The sequence below is a fragment of the Vigna radiata genome, unplaced genomic scaffold (assembly GCF_000741045.1).
Source record: "Vigna radiata var. radiata cultivar VC1973A unplaced genomic scaffold, Vradiata_ver6 scaffold_275, whole genome shotgun sequence".
Taxonomy (NCBI): Eukaryota; Viridiplantae; Streptophyta; class Magnoliopsida; order Fabales; family Fabaceae; genus Vigna; species Vigna radiata.
In genome coordinates, this window is record NW_014543809.1 from 191,961 (window position 1) to 199,949 (window position 7,989).

The following is a 7,989-nucleotide window of genomic DNA, read 5'->3' on the forward strand; positions in this document are numbered from 1 at the left end:
CATGATTCATTATTCTCCTTCAAGCATGGAAGATCTCTCATCATGTTTTTCTGATATAAAAGCTTTAAGGCATGTGTGTTGAAGTGGCCAAATCTTTTATGTCAAAGCCATGAGTCATCAACTTTTGTCTTTATGGCAATATTAATTCCATGTTTGAAGGTTATAGGAAAGCTTCTATTTCTCTTCTCCATCTTTACTTGGCTAATTTCTATCCTTCTACTGCCATAAATTTTACATGTATCTTTCTCAAAGTGAAGAGTATATCCATTCTCCATCATTTAGCCAATACTTAAAATATTTGGGAATTAGTAAAACGTCCTAGATGAATTTCATACCTTTCTTTGTCTTCACCATGACAGTTCCTTTGCCTTGAGACTCCACTGTGATGTTGTTTCCCCACTAAACTTTGACATTGATAGATTTATGAATGTCTTTGAAGATACTTTGATCCTTCACCATATAATTGTTGCACCCATCATCCAAGTACCAACTTTCTTATCCACTAAAAGATTCTTGATTGGTATAGAATAAGCATTACTTCTGATCATGTTCTTCCACAAAGTTTGCTTGATGATTATTTTTATTACCACAATATTTCTCTAAAAAAATTCTTGCAATATTGAGGTTGAGGTTGTCAATATTTTTTTTCAAATGAATTGTCTTTTTACAAATACCACATAAAGGATATTTTCCTTCACAGCACTAAGCAAAATATTAGCATTGACCACATATAAAGATTGCAAAGAGTAAGAAAACGACACTACTCACTAATGCAGTCAGTTCGTTTCGAATTAAATGACATGAATGGTCATTGTAAATTAAGTTTCTCTACAGTTACAATTCTAGTCAAGTAAACAAACTGAACCCTTAAGTAATTTAAGAGTTGTTGAATGCAATAATTAAGTTAAATGTGAAATGAGAAAGACGTGAAATGAAATATATCCTTAGCAGAAATAGTTTTCCATTGTTGGATGTTCTTGATTTAAGTCAAAGATGGAGAATTACCTATTCATCATCTCCGTCCATGTTTATCTCACTGAAATGGAAGATTTTAGGCCAACCTAATATTATTAAATATTTTAAGTAGAAAATAAAACAATTTATTAATTATAGTTTAAAGGATTTATTTATTTATTTTAAATAAGATTTCATAATTATTTAGTTAAAAAAATATTATTAGATATTGTTAAATATTAGTTGATATTCGTGGATATTATTATAGTTTTAAAAATTAAACAATATTTTAAGATATTGTAGATATAATTGTTGTTAGATAAGAATAATAAAATATCATGTTTTTTCGTAGAGATTAGGTTTATAAATATAGGAGAGAACAAGGTTTAGGTGAAGACTTTTAATAAAAATGGTGGTAAGTCAAGGAAGAAAGAAAAAGTTTTCAAGGTGGAGTTTTGAAGGGAAAGAAGGAAGAAGTGATGGGAAGAGATAGGGGAGCTTAAATTAGTTTTTTTTTTTGTTAAATCTTTTTGGAGGTCCCAATTTATGTGGGTTTTTCCCAGTTCTATCTCTATCTTTTCATTTTTGCCAATTTGATCCCTTTTATTGAATAATTGACTTAATTGAGTCCCTGCAGTTAAATCAACTTAATCCCGTTAAGTTTTTGCTGACCTGTGAGGGTGACGTGGATGTAATTTCAGATGTGGCTTGCAGAGAACGTTATACGTGGTTTTTATTAATCACGTGACATTTTCCTAAAGAAAACATTTTAAAAATTGGGGTTTTTCTGAAACATTTTATGATTCTCGCAATTGCTCGAGGAGGAGATACGAATGCGTTGGAGCTCTCACGGCGTGGTCTTGCAACGACGCAAGGAGTTCGCGATTCTCGCGGCGGCGCTAACCAGCCTAGAACAACCTCTAGAAATTTCAATCAACTCCATATAATCAAGGTCCGCGCAGTTACCAACAAACAAAGACTGAAGCCCATGGCAGAGAAAATATGAAGCGGTCTGTGCAAGGGTTTCATCAATTAGGGTTTCACATTGGCAAGGGGAAAACACTGTCTTGCTTCTGTGTGAATTGGACTAGTGTTGATGGTTTCCTGGGTGACGCGATTCTGGTTAGATTGGTTGCCATGGTTGTCGGGTGAAGGTTTGAGTGGCGCGAGATGGAGAGGAGGGGTAGATGAAATTTGAGCTTAGGGTTCTTCGTAGGGTTTGATTGGGGTTCTTGGGCTGTTGCACGAATTTGCTTTTCTTTGGTCCCGATTTTTGATACAGGTTATGCGAAGGAGATGCGGCCATGCGAGGAGCTTTGCGTCTTTTGGTTCATGATGAAGATGATGATTTTTTGTTGTTGCTGCGGAGGCGTGATTCTGGGTTGGTTTCTATTTGCAAGTGAATTTGGGCTTGATGATGAATGTAGAACGGAGATGCTTCCATGGTTGACGTCCTGCCAATTTGAAGCTTCAGATTTTCTCTTCTCAATTCAAATTTCAATTAACCCTAATTTTAAAATCTTGTAGAAAAACCCGAATTTTTTAAATGTTTCATTTAGAAAAGGCCACGTACAAGGGTTTCATTAATAAAAAGCCATGTATGAGGGTCTGTGCACGCCACGTCTCCAAAATTATCCACGTCACCCTCATAGGTAAGCAAAAACTTAAACCCCGTTAAGTTGATTTAACAACAGGGAGCCAATTGATTGAATTTTTCAATATTAAGGACTTAATTGACAAAACTTAAAAGACAGGGATGTAATTGGGACAACCCCACGAAAATAGTGAGCTCCGAATGGGTTTAACCTTTTTTCTTTTATTATCTTGTATGTTTGTATGTGGTGACTGATAACGGTTGAAAAACCGTTATTTTCACACTTAATTTTGATATTAAATCACACCCTTTATGGCTTAAAATTAGCTTGAAATCATGTATTTTTCTTAAGTTAGAGAACAAGAGAGTCAAAGTTGGTTTTCTTGGTTTTATGCTTGGTTTCCCTTGATTTTGTAGGTTTTTGGAATGAATTGAAAGAAATGTTGAAGTATCAAAGAGTTGCAGTGCAGAAAAGTCAACCAGAATGCAAAAAAGTGAACTAAAAAAGTCAACCAGTCAACCAAAAGTCAATCAGTCGACCATAATGCTGAAAATTTTACTAGAGTGCTGTTTTTCTACTGTAGTGAGCGCTGAGCACTAGGCCAGCACTGAGCGGTGGCGCTGAGTGCCAGTTTTGTCCTTTTTTCACCGTTGAGTGCTAGAACTAACCGCTGGGCATCCTTCGACTCCACCGCTGAGCGGTAATGAGCGCTGAGCGCCTAAATGATGGGCCTGAGCCAAAATTCTATTATTTTTCTAGCCTATAAATAGACCCGGTGCGATTCCTAGGTTAATCTTTTGGCAATCAGAGACGTCCAATGTTATTCTTCACTCCTTGAAGGCGGTTTTTGGATGCGGGAGCTTCAAATCACCAATTCTAGGGTTTATTCTTCCATTATTTTCATTAATTCCATCTAGTTTCACCATGTCCATGGTGAACTAAACCCGAAGTTGTTGGGGAACAATGTAATCTTTTAAAACTCTCTTATATCGAAGTTCTTGTTTTATTCACATGATTGTATTATCAATAGTTTGGGTTTTCTTATCTGATTTTCATGCTTGCATCGTTTAACTCATTCGGTGTATTGATCCTTGATTTTGTTGATACGGGAACGTATGGGGAAGTCTCGAACTGATAGGAATTCTCTTGGTTAAGCAATACTACCTAGGAATAGGAGTAGGACAACCAATTGGTTTAAACTTCTGTTTATCATGCGTTATTGATTACTTAGGGATACTAGGAATGGTAAACTAGTAATTGATAATAGGCTCTCTTTGTTGAGGAATCAGGTTTTGAATAGATTAAAAAGCTGCATGACATTGATAATAAGGCGAATTTAACAAGAATAATAGATATAGGAGGGTGGATAAAGATGAAATTGTAAACCCCAACAACTCCATTAATTCACAGCCTTATTTGCCAATTGATTCAATTTGCATTTGCATGTTTAAATTCTATTTTTGCATCAACAATACAATTTATTCTTCTTTCAAGTCTTATGCAATCAAATCACATAAACGTCTAGGCCACTGAGTCCTTTGGGAGAACGATATCCGGTCTTACCGTTTATATTACTTGATAACGATCTGGTACACTTGCCAAGGGCTTAACAAGTTTTTGGCGCCATTGTCGGGGACTCGTGGTTTAACTTTACTATAAGTGTGATTTTGATTAAATTTGACTTGATTTTATGTTTATTTTTATTTTTGTTCTAATAAATGTTTTCTAGGGTTTTGTGCCAAATGTTTGCAGGATGCAATATGGACAAGAATTTGACTATATGGGCACTCAATTCTATCAATATGATTTCAACTACTTGTGGGAACTTCACTCAAACTTGGATGAAAGCCAGAATGGGCGAGATGTTAAGAACCAACTCTCTATGCCAAGAGAAACGTTGGGGGAAGCTGAACAACGTTTATGGCGGAGACAATCCTCTGTGCCAAGAGAAACGTTGGGGAAGCTGAACAACGTTTACGGCAGAAACAATTCTCTTTGCGAAAAGAAACGTTGGGGGAAGTTGAACAACGTTTATGGCAGAACCAACTTTCTTGCATGATGAAGTCTCTAGGTTTTAGGGTTAATACTGAAGTTAACCCTAGGGAGGAATGCCAAGACACTATCTCTGAAAGTGATAAGGTTGTTGATGAGGAGAAGATAAAGGAGAAAAAAATGGAGAGAAAGGAGGAGAAGATTGAGGAAGAAAAAAATAGAGAGAGATGTAAAGGAAGAAGAAACAAAAAAGTTGGGTGAGGAAGATAAAGATGATGAGGGAGAAAAAGCAGTGGTTGAGAAAAAAGAAAAAAAGAAAAATATGCGAAAATAAAGAAGAAAATAAGAAAAGAGAAAAAGAGAAAGTTGAGGGAGGAGATTAGGAAAAAGAGGAAGAGAGGTAAGAAGAAAAGATCATATGCAAAACCCCTTCCTCATCAAAAGAAATATCATAGGAAAGAAAAGAAGTTTAAGTGCTTTATTGAAATCTTCAAGAAATTGGAGATTAAAGTTCCTATGATTGATATATGGAAACAGATGCTTGGTGTTCTCAATTTTCTGAAGAAATTCAGCAAGAAGAAGAAAAAGAAAAGAATATCAAGCAAGGAGAATCAACACCTACTGATGGGTGTTTTTATCTTTCCGTTTTTATTTTTCTGTTTTTATTTTTCTATCTTTATTAAAAAAAACGCAAAATAAAATAAAATAATATCTTTACTGTTTTTATTTTTTTTTTAAATAATATATCTTTTTCTGTTTTTATTTTTCTGTTTTTTTATAAAAATAATTAAAACAAATATATATATATATATATATATATATATATATATATCTTTTTCTGTTTTTATTTTTTTTATTTTTTGTTTTTCTGTTTTTATTTTAAAAATTCGAAAATTAAAATAAAATAATATCTTTTATTGTTGTTATTTTTTGGGCTAAATCTGTGCTCTAGTGTAGTGTTCTTTAGTATGTGCAAGATAAAAATTTGTATTAGGAGCAAAAGATCATAAGGAGGCAGTAAGAAAGGAGAATTGGTTCACTAACACCTTGATGTGAAAAGTGACAAACCCAAACCTGGCACACCAAGTGAAATTCAAGAATAGGTTATGGGTTGTCAAGACTATCAAAGCAATCAGAGCTCTTAAAGTTGATGACAAGGAAATTTCCGAGATGTTGTTGGTGTTTTGAAGGAAGGAAGAACACCAACATAAAAAAAATTTCAACAACTACTAATGGTTGTTTGGGCTTTACCGAGTCAAGCTAATGACGTTAAAGAAGCGCTTGCTGGGAGGCAACCCAGTTTCTAACCTAGTTTCTGAATTTTTTTTCTTTTATTTGATTTGATTTGATTTTATTTTATTTTATTTTTTAGGTTATATTCTGTTTCTGATGGCAGTGATGATTGCATCTACTGATGGATGCTTTTACAACATTTACTGATGGATGTTGCTATGAAAGAGGACGTAATTAGACATATACTGAGGGATGTCACTGTCAACATTTACTGATGAATGCTACTAGGATAACATCTACTGAGGGATGCTAGAAGATTGAGTATCTACTGAAGGATACCGGGAAGGTACACCTACTGATGGGTAATGGTAAGGTTTGCACCTACTGATGGGTGTTAGAAAGATTTTGGGTCAGGGTCGTGACTTTAAACAAGCGCTACCTGGGAGGCAATCCAGTTTTCTAAACTTAACTTTTTTAAATTATGTTATATTTGCTTTTGTTTTTTTAGAATATGGCATGTTGTACTTGGTTTAAAACTTATATCTGATGTAATGGGTTAATGACGATTTGATGAGTGTGCTTGATGATGCTTTTATATTGATTGATGTTGAGATGATATATGAGATGCTATATACAGGTGGTTGTTCACAATATGTGTGAACAGATGCATAATAACATGTTTATGATTGTGATATTGAGCAGGATGTGTATCCATGTATTGGAACTTGAAATTAGCATATGAGGTTTTGAACTGCAGAGTTTTTGATTGAATGATTGCTATTACTTTGAAAGCATGAATGACTTTGCCCAGGTTTCTATGATTAAATCACTTGCTTGCATGTATCATATGATCAAGGTCATTTTTGATTTAGCCCTTTCTTAGCCAATGCAAAAAGTTTCGTCCCAATTAAAAAGAGCACAATATGTTCTACCCTTTTTGAACCTAAGCCTTAAACAGTATGAGAAAACCCTTTTGCAAATCTTTACCTTGAGTTAAGTTGAGAATTATTGTGTGGTATTGATAAAGGTTCAAGTTTGGGGCTGTTGGGATAGTTGAAAAAAGAAAAGATAAGTATTGAGCAAAACATGAAAAAGATGAAAAAAAAAGATAGAAAAGATAGAATGAAAGAAAGATAAGCTCAATACAAAAAGGGGAAAGTTGGGAATGAGTGAGATTGGTTTGTTTAAAGAGAGTTTGTGCTTGAATGATAAATTTATGAATAACTCTCTTAACTCAAGGATTTTGTGATTTAGAAAAACCAATGTTCTTCTTAGCCCAACCATGTTACAATTGTGATGATAACTTACGTGTGAGTATGATTGATTGTGGTTAAATGGAAGGCAAAGTTAATTTGTGTAACATTGTGATAATCAAGAGAATAAGTCACCTCGATATACACTTGTGTGCTTGAGTGAAACACTTTTCTTGGTGAGGAGTAGTTTCAGTTATACATGATTGCATTTGTGCTTGGTTAATTGGTCATTCATGATAATAGCATCTGTTGGAAAGAATGTGATTATGTGAACACCATATTGAGTTAAATGGAAGTAATGCATCTATACATCTTGACTTATATTTTTATGATGAGCTGAGAGTGATTACTTGTCCTGGAAGAAAGAGTTTTGGAAAGTATTAATCTATTTTATTGATGTTTGAAAACTGAGTTTCATATTGTTTGCTTGAGGAGAAACAAATTTCTAAGTTTGGGGTTGTGATAACGGTTGAAAAACCGTTATCTTCACACTTAATTTTGATATTAAATCACTCCCTTTATGGCTTAGAATTAGCTTGAAATCATGTATTTTTCTTAAGTTAGAGAACAAGAGAGTCAAAGTTGGTTTTCTTCGTTTTATGCTTGGTTTCCCTTGATTTTGTAGGTTTTTGGAATGAATTGAAAGAAAGGTTGAAGTACCAAAGAGTTGCAGTGCAGAAAAGTCAACCAGAATGTAGAAAAGTCAACCAGTCAACCAGAAAAGTCAACCAGTTGACCATAATGCTGAAAAGTTTACCAAAGTGCTGTTTTTTTGCTGCAGTGAGTGCTGAGCGCTAGGCCAGCACTGAGTGGTGGCGTTGAGCGCCAGTTTTGTCCGTTTTTCACCGCTGAGCGCCAGAACTGACCGTTCGGCGTCCTACGACTCCACCGCTGAGCGGTAATGGGCGCTGAGCACGTGAGTGATGGGTCTGGGCAAAAATTTTGTTATTTTTCTAGCCTAT